This window comes from Patagioenas fasciata, chromosome 13 (genome assembly GCF_037038585.1).
Source record: "Patagioenas fasciata isolate bPatFas1 chromosome 13, bPatFas1.hap1, whole genome shotgun sequence".
Lineage (NCBI taxonomy): Eukaryota > Metazoa > Chordata > Aves > Columbiformes > Columbidae > Patagioenas > Patagioenas fasciata.
In genome coordinates, this window is record NC_092532.1 from 17,110,899 (window position 1) to 17,131,748 (window position 20,850).

General features: G+C 46.7%; 1 long non-coding RNA gene across 1 annotated transcript; it reads left to right on the top strand.

Moving 5' to 3' along the window:
• Positions 1-2,509: 2,509 nt before the first annotated feature.
• Positions 2,510-14,858, top strand: LOC139829033 (uncharacterized). Its single transcript, XR_011741237.1, has 3 exons — positions 2,510-2,592; positions 3,323-3,528; positions 7,614-14,858. It is a non-coding gene; the product is annotated as an uncharacterized lncRNA (long non-coding RNA).
• Positions 14,859-20,850: the final 5,992 nt, after the last annotated feature.

Genomic DNA, 20,850 nt, shown 5'->3' on the forward strand with positions numbered 1-20,850 from the left:
ACTTCAAGGGGAGTACTCTATCAATATACTAACCTCTGCAGCTGAGCACCTCAGCCCAGTTTTTCTATATGTTAAGAATTATTGACCATAAGATGCGTTGAAAGACAATAGGTATGGATTTTTTTCACCCCAATATTCATCTTCTAAGTACTTTCCAGATGTCAATATAATATTTGGACTGTACAGCTCACAGTGGTTTGGTGGTTACACTTTGGTTTAAGGTTGGTCTGAGAATAAAAGAGTTGCTTTCTCACCTCAGCCAAATCTGCAGAACGTTGCTTTCTGATGTTCATAAAGCTGATGTTTCTGGGCTCACAGGCGACATCCACTCTTACCTGTGCCAGAATGATGATGATGTTATTTGGGCACAGCAGAATGCAAGTGAAAAACTTTTTTCATCTTGGTGTGGGAAGTCTGGTTGTCAGCCACAGGCTTGTGAAAGCAAAGAAAAATGTTTTAATTTAGGCCAAAATCTTGCAGAATGAAGAATGTGCTGAGGAAAGGTTAGCTGATCATGTGCAATTTTATTAGTATTCTGGGCTTCAGTCAGGAGATTAATAATTGCCACAGACAGTGTCTCTTCATATTAAAGTGTCTTCACATGAGTAGTTTGGGTGAGTGCAAAAGGACTGCAAGGCACAAGCAAGCTGTCTTGTCTTGCCCCAACTGATAATGAGTCAACACTTTAATATAAAGAAGAGACAGTTGGTAACAGTCATTAACATAACAAAGTGCCCTATAGATCACTCCAAATTCATCTGACTGCTTTTAAGCAAATGCTTTCCCCTGAGAAGTGGCAACAGAACAATTTGTTGAATGTTTTGCTGCCTGGGCCACCCTGTTCTGCTGGGAGTGGAAGAGATGCTCCTGTGGGTTGGCTGGTCCTGAAACCTCCTAATAGAGGATACTATTTGCTTGCAGTGACAGTGTGCTGAATTTTTCTTTTTTAGCCTGATTTCCTATCAAAATTGGACTCATGGGTGTTTTGTTTTGTTTCCCTGCTTCCCTGTCTGTTGGCTTTCTCCATTAGACGGCTTCAAGAAGATCTGACTTCTGCTAATGTAAGTAAGAAGAAACAGGAGTCAGACAGGCTGCTGGTCCTCCGTGTGAAGAAGAGACACAAGCTGAGAGGCCACGCTCTCTGCTTGGCCAGACCCCTGGACAAGTGACAGCTGGGGCTTCTGTGCTGGCAGGATGAAAGGTGGGAAGGAAGAGGGAAGAGGGGAGGAAGGGATGAGGGAGTGTAGCACTGGCAGCTGTGATGTACATCTGGCATTGAAGGGGGCTCAGTAGAGGCTACGAGTAGGTTCAAAGAGGGAGGAAACGCCATGTACAAGAGCAGGTCTGTTAGTCTGATACTTATGGAGAAGTTTGATTGACTTCTTTACATACTGTCATGCTGGGACAATGCAAGAAATGCGTTGGCTGAATGCACCAAGAAGCCATCGTGCATCTGCCCAGAAGAAGCTGGTTTTGTCCTTGTTGTAACTTGCATATGGTCTGGAACCATGGTCAGACTACAAGTTTCTCCTGTGGTTTCTGAGATCTGCCTGCCTGTGGCAACAGGGCTGGGGTGTGCTGGCAGTTCAGCAGGTTTGGATCCTCCTGCTTCCAGGGGGACTTTGCCCCCCAGCAGCCTGCGGAGTCCCCCTTCCTGGGACTGACGGAATGGAAAGGTTCGGCTCGAGAAGGTAAATCGTGGGAGCTGAGGACACGTTGCTGGCTGGCATGTGAGTGGTACCAAGGGTGGAGGTACCGGAGCAACATGGGGGGTATAGTTTTGAGAGGCATGGCTTCACTGCTGATACTTGCATACATGACTTGGAGTGCCTGCAGATGGGTCACCACCACGAGGGCAGCTGCAGGCATGTGGGACAGTGGCTTTGGGGTGGCTGTGTGCATTTTGGGACCTGTTGCTCACGAGCATGAGAGAATTCCCTGACTCTCTGCCAGCTGTTAGTGTCAGAAGGAAACTGGAGGAACCTCTTCCACCTCTGCCCACCCTGCTAGGGTAGCTGTACGTCCCAGACCCTCGTCTTTGGGGTGTGGGGAGCATGAATGTGTCCCTTTGTGCAGGGCTGCGCTGGCGGCCGTGTGCTCCTTCAGGAATGTGGGAGCGGGTTGGAAGATGTGCGGGTGGGACCTGGCTGGGAGAAGGGCGATGGCGGGAGCCGCTCAGTGGCCCCACACTCATTGACTTAATTGGGGCTGCGCGGCCGGGCTGGAGGAACGCAAGATGGCCGGGATTCTCACGGCGTGGGGAGGCTCGCCGGCGACGACCGGGACCCGGCCAAATCATTAACGTCAATTAAGTACAGAATGTGTAGATTACTGACATGTTATTGTTAGGGCTCTAAAGGAAATATAATTAATAAAACTCCCCCAGCCACACCGAGAGGCAGCCCTTTGTGTTCCCTGTGCCTTCCCCTGCCGGCAACGTCTATCTCCTCCCGCAGCCCCGCGCTCCTTTCAGCAGCCTCGGACAGCATTAACATTTGAATTAACATAAAATCACTTTCTGAAATCTGTTAACATTCATAATGTTGCTGTACTTTGCCTGATCACTGCACTTTTTCTGTCGGTTTGAGCTCGGTGAGTTTTTTCAAGTGATACCAAACATAGACATATTATGCTGCAAAAATTGCATATTTGTTTAATGATTTCCCATTGGTATCTTTGTTGCTATGAACTAAAGCATTAAATAGAAGCTAGCACGTTAACGCTTTGTTGTTCTACATAATAAATTTGAATATCCCCCGATGAATATTTTTAACAGGAATTTTCTGAATAAAATGCATACGTGCCAGGGTATTAGTAATTACTTCAAATTGGTTTTTGACATTTAATGTTGACATCTAAAATATCTCCTTTAATTTTTGGTTGCCTCTGCAAACAGAAATGATGGCATTCGTCCTGGGGAAGGCTGGGTGGACAAATAACACTTTTACTCATGATGAAATGAAAAGCAATAAAGAAAATGTGCTAAATGTCAACAGTAAAGCATATCTTCTCTTCATGTGTTATGAAGAGAATATACCCCAAAATGTGCCTACACACAAAAAAATCCTTTAAGTGACTTAATACGTTTGAATATTAATGGTTTGAATGTTAATCCATTGCAATGGTTCCATTTTTTGAAAATTGGTTATTTAAATACATTATTACCTCAATAAATTCTCTATGGTCACTGTGATAGCCATAGTATGAAAAATAATAATCATAAATCTGAATTTACAAAACATATCCAAAACTGCATGGTTTTGCTGAGAGAAACAAAAGATGAAGTATATATTATCTAACTCGGTCTATTTTGTCCTTGCAGGAGTTGCTTATCTGAAAAACCAGCAGATGGAGTCTGTTGGAGGACACGAGGGTCTGGCAGCAGCCTAAGAAACCAGCTTGATTTCATAAGCGAGCGATGACTGAAAAGCTTTACCATGGGAGATGCAGTCTGGAAACCTCTGCTAAGGAAGCTGTTTGTTGCTGAAGCGTCTGCCTTTGCAGAAAGCAACTTTGCTGGGAACCTGGGTGAGTGGCTACGGGATCCTGTGCCCCTGGTAGAAGGGATATGGCCAGCAGTGGTCAAAGGTGGTTTCTACCCCTGCTGCCGCTTTCTGCTGGATGGTGGGAAAACCAACAGGCTTTGGTTTCAGCACAGCCAGCTGGTATTTTTCAGCATTAGCAGCTTTGTGTTCAACTGCACAGAAATAAAGGAGCGAGGATGTTCAAGGGGTGTAGGCAGGTGTGCTCCACCACCAGCTGACCTGGGGTATCCATGACAGGTGAGCATCAATGGCCTGGGGGGAGTGGGGAGGTGCATTTTGGGTGCGGGAGGGCTCTGGGAGCCACCCCACAGCACAGCCACACTGCAGGACAAAGCTGCTGGGGTGGTCTGAAGAGAAAATGGATGTCATGCTCTTATCTTTCTGCACAAGGTGCCATTCAACACTGTAACATGTCTGAAGGCAGGCTGTGACGTGTCATGTCAGAGAGCGGCTCCAGGGACACTTGGGTGCAGGAGAGGCCAGGGCAGAGGCTTGTGAGTGCACAGCATCAGGTGGGGTGGGAAAGCCCCTTATCCCTTCTCTTCTTAGTTTTTACAACTTTTTTGTTAAAATATTTACGATGAAAATCATGAAGCACCTCTATACTTTTGTGTTCCTGAGTGTGTCTCATTATGCACAAAAACATGTCTTTGTGCTTGAATTTCCTGTTTTTTTTAAGAGGAAGAGGATTGTTATTTGCAAGTGTCAGCAATTGCTGGGTTCTTTGCATGGAGATGGCCTTTGGGGCAGCAGTGTGGCAAACCAGAGTGAGAAGAGAGCATACCTGTGATTCCTGAGTGCTCCCCTGACACTGTAACATAGCAGAAGAAGGGTCATGATCAGGGACTTTGCAGCCAGCAGGACCTGCAGGAGAATCATAGGCATTGCTTGTGTCTCACAGCTGCAGTGCTTCAGGGGTTACGTAGTAACAGCAGTAATTCTAGGCAGGAGAGTGAAGACTGCTCCACCTCTGACTTTGTCCATTCCCATGATATCTATTCCTCATCATTTTCAGCTTCTGCTCCACTCAAGGTACCTCTCATCTGTGCCCAACGATCTGTGAGCATCTGGGAATGTTACTGGCTTTTGAATTTTTTGGCTGCATTGTGACTCAGCTAATAGCATTTGACAACTGTAGACCTCAGTGAGGCACAACTTGATAAGGCTGACAAAATATCGCCCCATGTAAATCAATGGGAATTTTTGCCATTATTCTCTTATTTCATTTGAGCTCTTACGACCAGAGTAACCTGTGCATCCCTTCTTAGATAAATGATGCATCCATGCTGCTCAGACGCGTGTTGTCCAAGAACAAGGAAAGAAACCAAATGACTCTTGAGTCCTTCAGGAGCCCCAAGAATGGGGACATCACAGCCATATGCCAAGGAGCACACCCAGGCAATGAGTGCAGCGCAGATTCCCCCTTTCACAGGTTGCAGAGATCTGACGCAGGGATCAACCCCAGGGTGCTCTCACCCAGCTCAGAGTCAGGCATCTCTGTAGGTTTAGGAATACAGAAACACGATTAGCTTCTCTGCTCAACCCTCAAAAAGCTGAGCACCCTAACTGTGAATTACAGCCTTTGCTTTCGTATCTGCAGCTGAGTTTGACATGTGTAGCTGCAGCTGGCCCTACCTCTACAGTTTTATTTGATAAATCTGATTGATGAGGGTTTCTTAATTCCTCTCGATCTCTTTAAATTAAAAAAAAAAAAAAAAAAAAAAAAAGGGAAAGAAGTTGAAAAGAGATGTAATTGCAAGTAAGCAATATAGAAATCTCCAGCCGGCAGGCATGCTTCAAAGGAAACAGAACCAGCCTGGACCCTTTAGCTGCTGGTGAGTGAGGGCTTCAAATGTGACAGTGTTTTAATTTTGATCCCTACCAAAAGAGCTTAATTGGAAGATACTGGGGGTTTTGATCCCTATGGCCTCTTCAACCCGGTGAGCAGAGGCTGCTGTTAGTTTGGGTTTGATCAGTAACAAAGAAAAGATTGCTCCTCAAGGGGTGAGAGCACTGCTTGGTACCGTTAAAGCTCTGATGCTACAGAGCAGCCTGGCTGGGCCATGTGGTGCTGTAAGCTCAGCTCTCTTGGGTCCTCCTGTGCTTGCCATGGGCACCAGGCAGCGACAGGGCTCTCCCCTGCCTTTGTATGTAAGTAACTTGTCTATGCCCTTCTGTTTGCTCACACCATGATGCAGCTGCTGCCTGGGCTTCTGGGCACACACAGGCAGCTGCCTGCACCACCTCCTGCTGCCTGTCCACATCAGCCCCCATCCCATCCTGTCCCATCACTCTGTGCCCCAAGGAGGGGAGACCAGAGAGCTGTGGCTTTCCTCTGCTTTCCCATCATCTTCCATGGCACATTCTCCTGCAGGGCCAGGGAATTAAGCAACTTATTTTCATTAGTGTCAATGCACCTTGCACCTAGCTCTAAACTACCAATTAAAGTTATCGATTCCGATCAGCAAAGGTACTAAATTCCAGTCGGAACTGAAAAAGCAGGTACTAAACTTAAGGAGACAATCGCAGCCATGGATTAAAGCAACTGATTTATCATCTTTGTATCTTTACAAACACTAATCCTCAGGATGTGGGTCTGCACCGACTCCTGTGTGTTTGGAATCTCTTATTTCACCCGAGCGGGACAGATTTGAGCTGCGAATCTCAAACTGTCACCCTTGAATAGCTGTCTTCCTCGGGAACTGGTTGACTTTTTGGTTCAGCTGATTAATTCTACAGGATGATTAATTATTGTGTAAAGATAATTTTGTGTTTATCAGTTTGGGACTTGAGAATTTATTCTTTTATTTCCTGATCCTGCAAGCACAGTAGCAAAGTGTTGTAATTTTTCACCAACTTCTGCTATGGATTCTCATGTGGCTTTTCTCGGTCTGCTCACTGTATTTAGTCCTTAGCTTGTGGCATCTCCATAAGGCATTATCAGTCCATACACCTGTGCTGTGAAGAAGGCATTTAACATTTTTCTGTTCTAATTTCATCTGAATGAAGGATGTATCCAAACAGGTCACTGCCAAAATCAATTGATTGTTAGGATAACTTGTCCTTGGACCTTGAAAATAAAAAAAAGCTTCATCCTGTCTTAGTCTGAGTTGATTCAAGAGGCGTGAATGTCTGCATTCCTCTGCAGCAGGAGTGACCTGTGTCTGCTCGATGCATCGCAGTGGTTTAAAAAGCTAATAGTATGGTTGAACTGAGAGTGAGAAAGAATATGAAAGAATATTATAATTGTGCATAACAGAAATTTCTATAATTAAAAATGGAATTCTCTGGCATTGGAGCAGAAATAGCAATTTTCTACCCAGTGAAGCTCCAAATCATTTTAGAGGGAATTAGATGTATTCTGCTGGACTGCGATCACTCTGAAAGATTTTTTGATGCTAAACTGTATCTGAATATTGGAAAGAGTAAGCTGTGTTGTAGTTTCACTCACTGCTAGCTTAAAAGTGGAAACTTCAGAGACAAAAGTGTCACAGCTTTTGTATTTGTTACACAGTTACGTTCTCTCTTCACATGATTCTAATGTGGGAAATACCTTCTATAACCACTGTGTATTCTTATATGCACATTTTTCACTGTTTTGAGCCAAGATAGCAATTGGCTTTACATGCAGTTGCATCCTGAGAAGCTAATTCCATGGGTTGGTGGTTGAAAAGTGCAGGAGGTTCCTGTTACAGGACAGGCAGCTCTGAGCAGCAAAGACCTGAAGGGGATTCCCAAATGGGACATCTCTGTTTCTCCAACACAGCAGCAAAAGTGAAGATACCCTTTTCTTTTCCCCCCCCCCCTATTTGTTTTAAATTGACTTGTGCTGTAATCAACTGTTTCAGCATAACCTCCAGTACCTTTCTGGCTTTCCCAAACCTGATCTTCCACATGCCAGAAGGCCGCCTAGATGGGCTCTGGAGATAAAAGCAACAAAATATTTGGGATATGTGTACATGCTGGCCCCAGCATTAGGTTGTCCTCTAGTTTTACTTCCACTGCAGTTCACTCCAGGCCTTTGCCAAAGCCCAGTTTGTCTGAGCAGTGCTCTGGTGTTTCTTCCAGGCTGGGAGCCTCCTGTGGTCACACATCAAATATCAGCCCTAAGGTAAGCTACAGCTGTGTGATTCATTTTACTGAATGGGGGCAAAATTCAAGTGAGCACTTGTTTGCATGAGAAAACTTGCTGGCACGGTGGCTCCAGCTCAGACCCATCGGTACGTGGTGCTGGTATTTCTGGGCATGGCTGAGCATCCTTTGGAAAGGTGGTAGAGGGACCAGCTCCTCTGTCTGAGCTTGGCTGTGGTATCTTCAGTGTAAATCATAAGAAAGCGATTGGTGTTTGTCTCCATTAGCTCTGATATAAATATTGCTGCTCTGCCCTCGCTATTGACAGCGAGCGTTTTTCTGCTCGCAGCCCTGTGCCAGGCACTGACAGGCTGCTCCAGCACAGAGGATGCCCGACCCGGCCTCTGACCTGGTGCTGGGGAGAAGGAGGTTGAGTTTGTGCTTAATGTACTGGGCGGGCACCCAGGGGAGCCTCTGCAATTCCCAGTTCTGTCACAAACTTCTACAATGGCCTTGGATAAATCATTTAATCTCTCTTTCTGCAGCAACTCCCCTTTTGGGGAGAGCGGTGGGAGCAGTGATAACAGCCGCCTTCATCTTGTCTGGTTTTAGGGCTATGTTTTTAATGAAGTGTGGCACCAGACACCTTCTGTTTCCTTCTTTGCCTTCTCAAAACAGGTGGGTTTTCACTTGGCACCTAAGACTTAAACTCACACCTGACCAGGGCTTGCACGTAAGTTGGGGCAAGGTGATAAAGCACATTGCTGCAAGAGCCCATTGGTATTTCTGGTCCCTCCGCCTCTCCCCTCGCTGCCCGTGCCCTGCTTTCCCCAAGGAAGCTCTCCAGCTGTCCCCTGATGTCTGTGTTAAAGCAAGAGACAGCCGAATGCTGCCCTACCTAGAAGCATGGGGAGGTCAGGCAAGGGAACATATTTTACTTGCAGAGCTGACATAATTGTTTAAAGCAAACAGACAGCTCAACATTTTTGCTAACTTACAAAATCTGGCATCTCCGGAGAACGTGTTTGGACTCAGCAAGGCCATTTTCACAGCAAAGCATTGTCATTAATCTGCGTGTTTGGCATTGCTGCTGGAGAGCCTCCTTTTTGCTCTGAATGAGATGTATATTCATGGCCTGAAAGTTGCCCGGTTTTGTTTTTATGCCGGCCGCATGGTTTTGATGGGGCGGGATCTCTGTGCAGGCGCTCGGCTCTCCCAGCTGCACCGGCACAAAAGCTCTGGTCACTGCTGCTGGATCGCCGAGCAGAGTGCGAGCTGTGATTGAATCCAGGCCAATGCAATCATATCACCTGCCAGTCTGGGGAAAAATAGGGTCTAAATACAATGACGACCGAATGATGTGGTCAGAATTAAAAAGGATAAACAGTATCTTTCACTTAACGAGCTCTGTTCAACATGTGAGAAGGCCACACATGCTTTATCTGTATTCTGACCAGCGAGGACCCTTACTCAGACTTCATATAACAATTCATCACGGCCGATTTGTGCAAGGCATATTTGAGATGTAAGATGTGTGACTCAACCTCTTTTATTCCCTCATTAATTTTCTATTCTGCCTGAAATGGGTTCTTACAGAGCTCATCACCAGGGTATGAATGCGGCCGTCAGGATTTTTGCTCTTATTTTTGTCACTGTGGTCAGATAAAGGGGCAGATGTACAAACACCTGGGTGAGGCGGGCTGAGCGTCCTGAGTCATCAGCACCTACTTCCACCTGTGACTGCTGCCATGCCTGTGCAAAGCTGATAATAAGGGCTGATTGTTGCTGTATTGTTAACTGTGTTTCTAAGAAAACTGGTGGCCGAACAATTGGAGTTTGAAGATTTTAGCTCATGTTGATACTTTTGAAAACTTCTCCTGAAAGTGCTTGAAGATCTGGTTTATTTGGTCAACTTGGATGCGCCCCTGCTGAACTGCATGAGCTACATGCAAATCTCATGCAGATTTGCTTTTCTGCCCCAGTTCTTCTTGCTCTTTCAACACTTCTATACATGCTTCTCACTGTATCTCTGTATTGTGTGCTTTATGTATCTTTCTGCTGTGATACGTATTAGCTACTCAGACTCCCAATGGCCTCAGAAGATGAACAGCTTTATCTATAAGATTCCAGTAATAATCCATTTGTGTATGAAATGTGTTCTTCAGTGCATCACAGAGGGTTGGCATTATCTGGTAGCTGCAGAGGAGGCTACGGGCAGCTACTGTGTTCTGAGCCGTGCCTCGGGCTCTCCCGCTAACTCCTGACAAGTCACTGAAATTCCTTGCAGTTCGCTGTATCCAAAAGCAGACGTTCCTGAGCTTGGTGAATGCACAGGCTGCTGTGTGGCTTCCTGAGCAAACACCTGCAAAGCACCCCAACCCTCGGGGAAGTGCGACCAGTAAGTTCATATGCTCCAAGCAGTGACTCCAGGCACCTTAATGGGTGTGGTAAGGGGGCTTGGTGACACCAGCCATGCTGTGTGGGGGTGTTAGAGAAGAGCTCACCCACCCTCTTGCAAATCCCCACCTCTGATGGAAATGGGCTTTTCCAGGTGTTTCGGGTAATGCAGGTAGCAGCACAGCAGCTCACTCCAGCATGCAGTGGTGTTCTCCAAGTATTGTCCACTGGCCTCTGATTTAATTTCAGATGATCTTTGTCCAGGCAAAAAAAAATGCATTCTGTGCCAATCAAGAAGTACAGAGCACACAGTAAGTACGGTTCAAAAACTGCATTACCCTTATCTATTAGTAACGATCAATTAGCATGAAGGTCAGTGGGTAGCCTGGAAATGAGTCAGATAAGAAGGGCAGAAGGAGGACTGAATGGAAAGGAAATTCTTGATTCATATTCGGTGTTTAAAGTCATAACTCTGTAACAGTGGGGGCGGAGGGTAGCGTTAAGTAGTCCTGCTGTCACACTGACTCAACCAGAGCGTAAATCACGATGAAGAGGCTGCTGTGGCTTTTTTCCTGGTGCTAAACCATCATATTGTACCATGGAAGGGATCATCGCAAGTTGCAAGAAGTCATCCTTGCTCTCCAGTCCGCCCTGAGAATCCCACAGTGGCTGCAGGGAGAACAGAGCCATCTCTGGTGCCCATGGCTGGGCTGTGTCGGGCAGCCCTGGTGGGGTGGCCACTGCCACCTCGGGGAGGGGACCTCCTCCCCAGGCCAGGTAAGAGGGAGCTTCCTCAGAAGGCACATCAAAGCTGCTCCTGACTATGAGAACTGATGTCTGAGGCAGCTCCTCTGCACTAAAACAAGACAAGCGAACTGTGTGTGGCGTCTTGCCACAAATTTCAGACAGTATGATATGATCTTTCTTGTTCTCTCAGGTTTATGTATCCCAGGTTTTCACTGTTGCTGTGGGGCAGGTTGGTGGATGGGTGAAAATAATTCTGTCCCTTTTCGCTGCGTGAAGTTTACTTCTGCTCATTTCTCCCACGCAGACGTACATACACATGCATGCCGAGGCTTAATGAAACATAGCACCTCTTTCTGTGCTGGGTGTGTGAAGGAATACACGTGCACTGTGCTTCCAGCTTCTGTTCCTGAAATACCATATGTTCTGGCCTGCAAGCTTAAAATATCCCAATGAAGTGATGTTTTAAAGCATGAGAGTGCTACATGACGGGTTTCTTCTCTGTTCTCTGGAGGCTAATTAATCCCCTTAAAATAGAGAGATAGTAGTGAAATAGGTGCTCTTGGTACCAAGCAACTGCACTGCCTGTTGAAGATGATGAAATGTAAGTACAAAAGAGAATAGGTAGGGGTAGGTTAAAACCAGTGTTCCTGCCTCTGACAGTTTACTTTGATGAATGCACTCATTCACTCAGCTTCACCATTTGGATCCTGCATAATCAGAGATAACAGGCGGATGGTTTGCATGAATAACTAAGTTTGTCATGTTTAATTTTCTTTAAAAAAAGAAACAGCAGTTGCTTTACCCTCATCCTTCAGGCCCAATACATATTTATAAATTGTCAGGAAATGAAAAGCCTTTTAACAGCACGCAACAAGCATGCAAAGCTATCAGGAGAAATAACTGGGAGAGCAGCAAGTGCAGGAGCAGCAGCCGCCTGCAGCTCAGGCGCGCTCACTTCACTTCGCCTGCAAAGGTGCTGTGGGCAGGGGATGCTGAGCGGGTTGTCTGAATTATTAGGATGTGTGGTCACTGGTATTTGTTTTGTGTTCTGCAGATGGTGTCTTCTGATGGTGTTGTGCAACAAGAAGCATTAAAACTGAAAAATACAATACCCCTGTGTTTGGCAGTGAGTTGGTAATTCAGCAACTGACTGTGCTGCTTAGTATTTGACAGGGTGCTTGCTTTATAGCATCCATCCCACTGGCAATTTCTTAAAAAACACAAAGTGCAGCTGGAGTTTGCATGGAGCAAAACGGTGGAGGAACATCTCCTGCAGAGCACTGCTCCCAGCAGCCACATTGTCCCCTCCAAAGCTGGTCCCAGCTGCCCCAGGAGGAGCACATGAAGGTGAAAGATGGCTTTAATCCAGGACTAGCCCTTCCCAGCCTGTGTCAGGTGTAGATGTGGGCATCATGACTGCTATTGAACACTGCTAATGTTACAATTAAAAAAAATCCAGTCTCTTTATTGAGCAAATGACTTCTGCAGAGAATAGTGTGATATATTAAAATGTCTGTGCAGAAAGCTCCCAAGGGAGAAATTCAGAAGAAGAAAGATTGGATCACTAAAACTGAGAGAGAAACCAGGAGTTGCTAATGTCAGGCTGAAGGAAGAAGACCAAATCTAGTTAGAGGGTCTTCTAACCAGCTCGGCTTTTTCCATAATCATCCTATCAAGAAGATCTTTGCAATGGCTGACCTCTGACTTCAATACCAATATATATGTCACCAGACACAAATCCCTCAAGAGCTAACTCAATGATATTTCAAGTAAAAACTACTAGGCAGAAGTGCAATCTGATTATCGGCGTGTATGCAGCCTGGGAGGCGCAGAAGATCTATGAACATTGAAGCCAGGGAGAAACTCGGGGCAGGAGCACGCTGAGTCCCGTCCATCGGTCCTGCTGGCTGCCCCTCCAGAAGTCCCTCTGGTGGCATGTTACAGCAGACCCCCAAAGAAAAGGAGCCTTGAGATCACTTTGCTGGGTTTAAATTTGACTTTAGTATCATTTAAAACAATCTCAGAGTTGCTTTAAATTACAACAAGCTTATCACCCCCTGAAAAGCCCTGGATTTGTGGGCAGAGTGGGTGCCAGGGCCACTCACCCTCCCCAGGGAGCCAGAGTCCCTTGGGCGCCATCTGTGCTGTTTGTGAAATCACTGCCGTGCAACACGGCAGTGAAAGGAACTGCGGATGTGAACTTAAGTGTGGTTTTCGGATTTAATGGTAAAAATGATAAATCTTACAAAAAATACTATTGAGATGAAAAGTACTATGTATTTGCCACTCATAGCCTTCTAGGGAATAGAGAATAACGCAATTGCAAATTCAAAACCACAAGGGCCTGTAAAACTTTGTTTCCCTGCTAAAAATGTCTTACGGAAAAATCTTTAAAGCATCAGTCCCTCTCTTTTTTTATAGACCTCGCTTCACCCAAGCTCTTACGCACGTCCTTCGTTTTCAACGTGCAGGCTGTTCTAGCGATGCTATGGGAAGAGCACACGTCTGGAGCACTGGCATGTGGGAATGTTTGGGTGGACCAGCCCGTGGTGAACACTTGTGGGAATCTGGCAGAGGGTGGGTGTGCAGAGCCTGATTCTCATTTATGCCGAGGCGGCTGTAGGCTCCCCGGGTGAGCGGGGCTCTTGCAGCGACTATAAGTGTGTGTGAATGCTAAACCATGTAATCAATTTTAAATCCCCTGAAGTTATCCCAAAATAGTCCCACATCAGCATCGTGGGGCTGGTAGACCACAGGCATTCACGTGCTGTGCCCTTGTCCTTCCCTGTGAAGCTGCTGGTGGGTGTCCCATGGCTGTGGTGGGACAACCTCCAGTCGCTGCCTTCCCACCCCAGCTGCTGCCCCATCCGTTACCAAAAGGGCTGCATCCCACCCCTGCGCTTTGAGCATCTCATCTGCTCTCTGGGCTGGAGAGCTTGGTCTCAAACAGAGACATTAACATTTCCGTTAATAGGGATTTCTGTGTTGCTACATAGTCTGAATTGGCCTCTATTACTTATTAATGAAGATCCAAAAGTGCATGTACTTAAGACCTTGCTTAGCTAAGGGGAGTCTTCTAGGGCCAATTTGTGTCCTATTTAATGACTAATGGCTATTGAGACATTATGTCCACTAAGCAGATATCACATCCTATTTAGTATTTAATGTTTAAATATTTAATTAATTAAACACTGCCAAATATTTAATTAAACGCCATCAGAGCCATCCTGACACTTCCATTATGCATAATGCAAAGGAAATCAGGGCTCTCCTTATCGGCCCCACAAGTAATGCAAATTCAACCTTACCCAGAAATAGCTGGGGTCTGTGTAGCCAAACTACCTGCAATCATACACAAGAGAGAGGGCTGGTTTTTTAAAAAAAACTTCTTTTTTTCCCCTTTGGTTTCAAATGAGCTGAGCTAAATGTTTTCTTAGTAAATCGGGCTCTGACGTGACACGTAGGCAAAGTGGTGGTACCGTATGCTGCACTGCAACAAGAATACTATACTTGTATATTGACTTTTAATTATTTAAAAGTAAATGACTGCTACTTAGCATGGCATACCTGCCAGCAGTTTACACTAGTTTTGCTTAAATATTTACTTTGCTATTCAATAAAAAATGAGTCTACCGAAGCAAAAAATGAGAACCTACCGTATCACATGGTCCCTCTCCTACCTGTGGCATGCCAACTTCACAAAGATTTATTCACAAAGAGACGCTAGATTTTGATGGTTTTCCTGGACTAAGCCAAAATATAGGCTTAAATTTTCCAGTTAGGTTTCCTGCTACAAACTGGGTCATAATTATCTGGTTTTGACATTTGTTTTCATTTTTACTTGTGGAAACTTGGCACTTAGAAATATAGAAAACTTCAAATCCCAGTTTCAAAATCTGGACACCCAGCAGGTACAGAAACATTTAGGGCCGAATTGCTTATTTGAATATTTTATTACCAAGTTCCATCCTCTGATGCGTGCTGAAGCTGCTAGGTCATGTTTCATCGTTTCCAGCCTATGTGGGGATGTCTTATTTTAATGCTCCCACATGGGATCTCTTGCTAACAAGGAATGTGGCTACCAGTTGGAGAAACCATTAAAGTGACATCGCTTTTATGCTTGGATTCAATCCATTTATTAATGAAATGAATATACATATTTTGGTCTTTCTTTAGAGGATCTTACATGATCTTATTGGCTGCTCCAGCCAAATTATCTTTCACTGTACAGAACTGATGTTCCAGTTGCTCAAATTGGGTTTTACTTATATAAACACGCAAAAAAAATATTGGACTCACACTGTAAAAAGCCTCTATTGTTAGGACCTTTATCTCTCAAGTTCAGTGATGCTTCACTTTGTCTGTTTGTATTTATTGAACAATCAGTTGCCTGAATAGCCAGGCATTTGCCTACATCTACAGGCTGCTGGGATGTTTTGAATTTTCATGTTCTCCTGCCCACCCAAGCAATAACCTCAAACTAAATTTGTTCCTTTCACTTCTCAGCTCCTTACAGCTTTTCAAACAAAGGTATATGGCCACACATAGTAGTAGTAAAACGCCATCGTGCGCATGCTTTGCCCAAAAAGGAATGCTAAATCTGAGCAGCATGGAGGACTCATCCACCTCATTTAATGTCACAGATGCTTGATGGTCTTGCTTGATGTAGGTCATATCTTTTAAGTTTTACTTTATTCTCATATGTATACATATAACCCCACATAACTCATTTAAAGCGATCTGCGTATCAAAGATGCAGAGGTGGCAGGGAACTGGCAGCTGTGAGCAGAGAGGGGAAAGACAGGGATGGTGGGATGCTTGGGTCTTTGGTCTTGGTCCTCTCCCCAGCACTGTAGGCTCCCAGAGGGGGAAAGCACCGGCTATGGGGAGAAAGCTGGGCTCTTTGGAGAGGAGCTTCCCCAGCAAAGCCAGGGCTGGGAACGCTCTGCCAGTGCAGTGTGCACCCGCTGCACTTGCAGCACTTACCCAGGGACTCGGTCCCAGCTGCAGCTGAGGCCTTTCTGTGCTCATTTATTATTCAGCACGTCTTGACTGCTTAATTGAGGAGATGTGTAGCAGTCTCTATTAGCGCGTGAGCTCTTTGGAGGGGAAATCAGTGCGGACAGTGATTCCATGTTTGCATTTTCACTTTATAAAGAAAAACTCCTTCAGCCATCTGCCATCAGCCCGCAGGTCCCCAGATACAGTTACCAGCCGCTGAATGTTGATGGTGCCCTGTTTGGGTTTGCATTGCTGATTGTGCCTTGTAGCTGTAGCTAAAACCAGCCCTGTGTGTCCTGCGCAGCTGCAGGGGCCTCCTGCTCACCCAGCCCCCAACACACCCATGTCTGTGGTTCCCGAGGCCACAGCTCCTGGAGCTAATGCAGGGCTTGTTAGTGCCTACACACCTTGTGGGAAATGCCTTCTTTTCCCCCAGCAGGAGAAACCTCTCTCTGACTGTGGCATGTGTGGTGGTCGAGGGACCTTCTGTGCTCCAGCAGTGTCATTGCCCCAACTGTGCTTTGCTGCCCAGCTTCACCTTCGGCTGAGAGCTTCGCAGGTCGCTCCTGCCCCAGCCTGCCTCCCCTGGAGGGTCTGTTCCTGCCAAGTAGAGATATTTGAGATACAATTTTCTCCTGTTGCTACGTTTAAAAGATCTCAACAACATTAAGTTTCTTATCGCATCAGTAGCACACCAGCAAGCTGTGCTGAGCGTGGCAGAAAAGGGCATTGCTGGGTGGATGGCAGAGGTGGGTTGGAACGGGGCAGAGCTCTGAGCAGTGCACACCTCCAGGGAACCCGAGCTACCGCCTGGACACACTCTCCTGTCTCCCCAGCCCTGCCAGGAGACGTGTCCCTGGCAGGCCTGTCCCGCTGCAACGCAAAACCCATCGAAAGGCAATCCATCCTGCAGCCACCTCTTGGCTCTCCGGCCCGGCGCAGCTGCGGGCGGGGAAGGCGCAGCGGGGGCCGGGCTGTCCCGGCAGAGCCCCCGCCCGCCGCCCGGCCCCGCCGCCGCATTGCAAAGGGTCTGCTGCCACCTCGTGGGCAGCTCCCCGTGCTCCCCGCACGGCCCCGCCGCTCCCGTTTCGGCCCCGCCGCTCCCCGCCGGCCCCAGCATCCTCCCGCCCCAGCATCCTCTGGCCGCGCCCGCTCCGCATCCTCCCCGCGGCATCCGCATCATCCCGCCGCACATGCAGGCCCGCACCCGCACCCACGCCGCTGCATCCCCGCCACCCCAAAATAACAAGTTTCCCTTGTTAATAACAAGTCACCCCCCGGAGAGCCCCACCTGCCTCTGGCCAAGCCACCCAGTCCGGCCCTGCCTCCGCACGGACACCAGGACACTCTTGGTCTCTCGTGGGATTCTGTTTTCCACGCGAATAAAGTTTGGGTTTCAGTCCCCACAGAGTGTGAGCAACTCAGAGAGGCACAACCAATGTGTCCTGTAAAACAGCTGCTGCAGCTGTGGCTTAGGATTGTCTGTGTCACAGAAACTGAACTGAAGTAGCTCGCCGTGTTTTGTGTAAATATACAAAGCTTAAAAACTTTTCACTAATTTTGGATTAGTGTTGTTTTCCCACCCCTGCCCAGGTATGTGAAAGGCTACTGGAAACACCATGTTTTTGGCCGTATAGGTTTATGGACAACAATTTTGTGCTTACACAAGGACCTGAATCCATGTGTAGGCGGAAAAGCCCATTTTTTTTCTCTCCGCAGTTTCAAAATGTATATGTTATATTTCATTATCTCACAGAAGATTTTATCAGGCATGTTGTTTTCACTGCACATCCTGACTTAATGCAATGTGGCCTACAAAAATTAGTCATAACACAGTACATCAGCCAGGAAGAGACAAACATTTCCATAAACCGCATGTTCCATCAGCACGTTGGTGCAACCTATGGGCAGATGGTTTTGTCCAAATTCAGCGGAAGCACATGTTTTCCAGATGGCTCCATGTTCACAAATAATGTATTCCCACACAAGTCTGACCCAGACATGGGTCAAACTCAGTTTTGAAGCGAAGGTATATTAGTAACAAATGTGCCGGTTTTTTTTCTCCCTGCCCCATTTCTGGGTGAGCACGCTATGAACCATTGGAAAGAAAGCTCCGTATTTCTAAAAATAGGCTCTAGAATAACTGAAGAGCCATCAGCTTTTATTCTGATGTGTTGGTTACCAGCTGCTGTGGTTGAGCACAGTGCTGACCACGTTGGGTGAGCTGAGGGGGCCACGTGCTGCAGGGTCTGTGCTCACCCCAGGCTGCTGCAGCCCTTGGAGGCCCCACGAGCTCCATGAACAGGGCGAGTGCTTGGTGGGAGTGCAGCTGATGTCCCATCCAGCCACAGGCCCCACTTTGCACGAGGGCAGCGCTTTCTGTGCACAGTGCTTGTCTGCCAGGAGGTATCTTTGGGGCACTCACCAACTCTCCAGCCTTGCCCCCTGTTTTAAAGAGGCAAAAAAACTAAGCGGGTGTGCTGCTCTGGCCATCACTCAGCACTGCATACCCCATTCCCCAAGGAAGCTGGGCACTGCCCCAGCAGGGCTAGTGGGACCTCCAGGTGATACCGGGGAAGGGGCATGGGGGCCAGCAGCTGTAGCCCCCCCGTTCCTGGCCCCCCCGCACTGTGTCCTGCGAGTCAGCTCTGCTCTTCACCCTGGAAATGATTGTCAGTTGATCCTTCACTACTTCAGTGATGCCGATCAGCTTTTGAACTGCTGTAAATGAGGCCAATCAGCATTACTTTCGTTTCATTACTTCAAGAGCTTACTCATAAATTTCCTCTTATCCTGCTTCCCCTTTGGTCTGGAATTAGCCACAGCACTTGCTACAAGCTGCTGTACCCAGTTCTCCTCCACTGGAGCCGTTTGATCTTTCCTAGGTTTAGTAATCAACTGGCAAACACACCTTATCTCATTTGACTTGAAGCAATACAACTTCTTGCCCGTTTTTCTCCACATTGCACACACGGTGCTGCTGGGGAACAGGGGACAAACTGCAGCACTTAACTGACCTCAGTATAACACAGGAGAGAATGAATTGGCAACAAGTCCATAGAATAATTAACAACATCTTTAATTTAGCTGTGTGAATTTTATGACTTGGATGTTAAAAGTGGGGAGGATGGATTTAATTGCAGACGAACGGGTGGGTCCCCCCTGTTACTGCTAAGCAGCCCATGGCTCAGTGTGCAGAGAGGACGGGTTTGACAGCAACGCTCCTCTGGGGAGAAAACCAGCATGTTTCTGAAAAAGTTCAGTAGGAATGTAAATCATTTCCCTTTTCACACCATTTCATTGGTGTTGGGGTAAGTTGAAATGAGGTGAGGGTTGGCTCCAACCATGCTCCTGCCCAAAGTGCCCCTGACTTGCATGGTTGGTTCAGGGAGCTGTGGCAGCTCTTCCAGCCAACAGCAGTTAATTAGAACCAGGGTGGGTGTAAAATAGTTGCAACAAATGCAAAGCCCTTCAAATGTATTCCCCTCTCAGGAGAGAGCACAAAAGGGTCATTTTAAGAGGTATTTTCCCTTTACTTTCCTGACAAAAAGTAACCTAACCCGCTTTCAGCAGAAAATTGGCAGCAACTTTTTTTTTTTTTTTAAACAATTAATTTCACATGAAATGCAAGTCAAAAAATTACTTGCCATCTTGGTGTTGGAATCTCTTTTAAAGGATTGATGAATAAAATTAATATTGAAAGTCATCAGAGCAAATTATTTGTGCAAGCGTGTGTGCTGTTGGTGCTGAGCTTGAGCCGCCCTGGCCGCAGCGGGCAAGGCTGGTGTAGGAGTTCTTGGAGGCATTCACTCCTTCACTCATTCACTCCTTCACTCCCTCCCTCTCTCCAGCCTTCATCCACTTGCCCTGTTGGGATGGACCATTTCCTAGCTAAACACAAATGGCTCCACCTGTCATAAATTACAGGTTTTTCTGGGGATTTTACAAATTCATAGCACCTGGAGGAAACCAAAGCTGCCCATAAAAGAGTCCCGTGCTCTTATGATGCCTTTTGGGGTTTGAGCTCTTGCTCTACGTCTCTTTGTTTTGCAATCTCTGCTTTGGAGTAGACCCAAGGCAAACAGTTATTGCTTTGTGCTGTGCTGATGCTAGAGAGGTAAGGTGTGATCTCATGTTTCCTCTGCGTGGATCTGTAGGAGTCATTTGGGGCAGGAAAGCAGCAAGTGGGAGCCTGGTGCTTGCTGTGTGTGAGGGCTGGGTCTGACGGTGCAGTATCATGGCTGGGAAGTTTCCTGCCCTTCTGCTGTTGTAGTGTGACGGTCTTTCCCAAAAAGCCCTTTTTTGAAGTGTTGCTGTGCATGTGCGAAGTGAGAGCTGGAGCACAGGCTGTGGGCTCTGCTCTGGCCGTGCTGCTAAGCTGTGTGCCCAAGGGAAACAGCATCCTGGTGACTCCTGTTTATTATGTGTAAAATGGGGATAATAATAACCTACGTCACAGGGGTGTTGCAAGACTTAATTAATTAGTGTTTGCAAATAGCTTTCAGATAATTGGATTAGAGGTGTTATATTAACACAAACTGTTATTGTTATTATTTATTTATTATGTACTTGTAGAGTTCATCTGTGCAGGATGTTTTTGCTGAGTCTAGCTTGCACATGTAAACAGAAGCGATTGCATGAGTTAAAGGGAGCGAAAGAAGCAAATTCATGTTTTAGCTCTTGCTTGTCACCTCCCCAAGGCAAATACAGAGAGGCTGAGCAGCAGTTACAGGAAAGTTTTGAGTGGTGCTTCCTGCTGAAACTGAGAGGATCTCTACATTTCTGGAAAATGCCCAGAAAATGGGGCAGGGGAAAGGTTCCACATTTTGGGAGGCTGTGGTACAACATGACCCAGGTTTAGCTTTGCTTCTGAAGTACCTTTCAGCCCCTACTGACAGGCACAGGCTGATGTGGAAAGGGACTGCTGGTGGAATCCCTATACCCACATGTTCATCCCTGGGTGAGGTTTGCAGCCCAGCAGCAGCTGGGTATGGGAAGTGTGGCAATATTATGTGTGTGGCTTATTGAGGTTGGGTACCATGGATTTGTGTTTTTAAGTTGGAATACATTTTTAGGACTCATCTAAAAT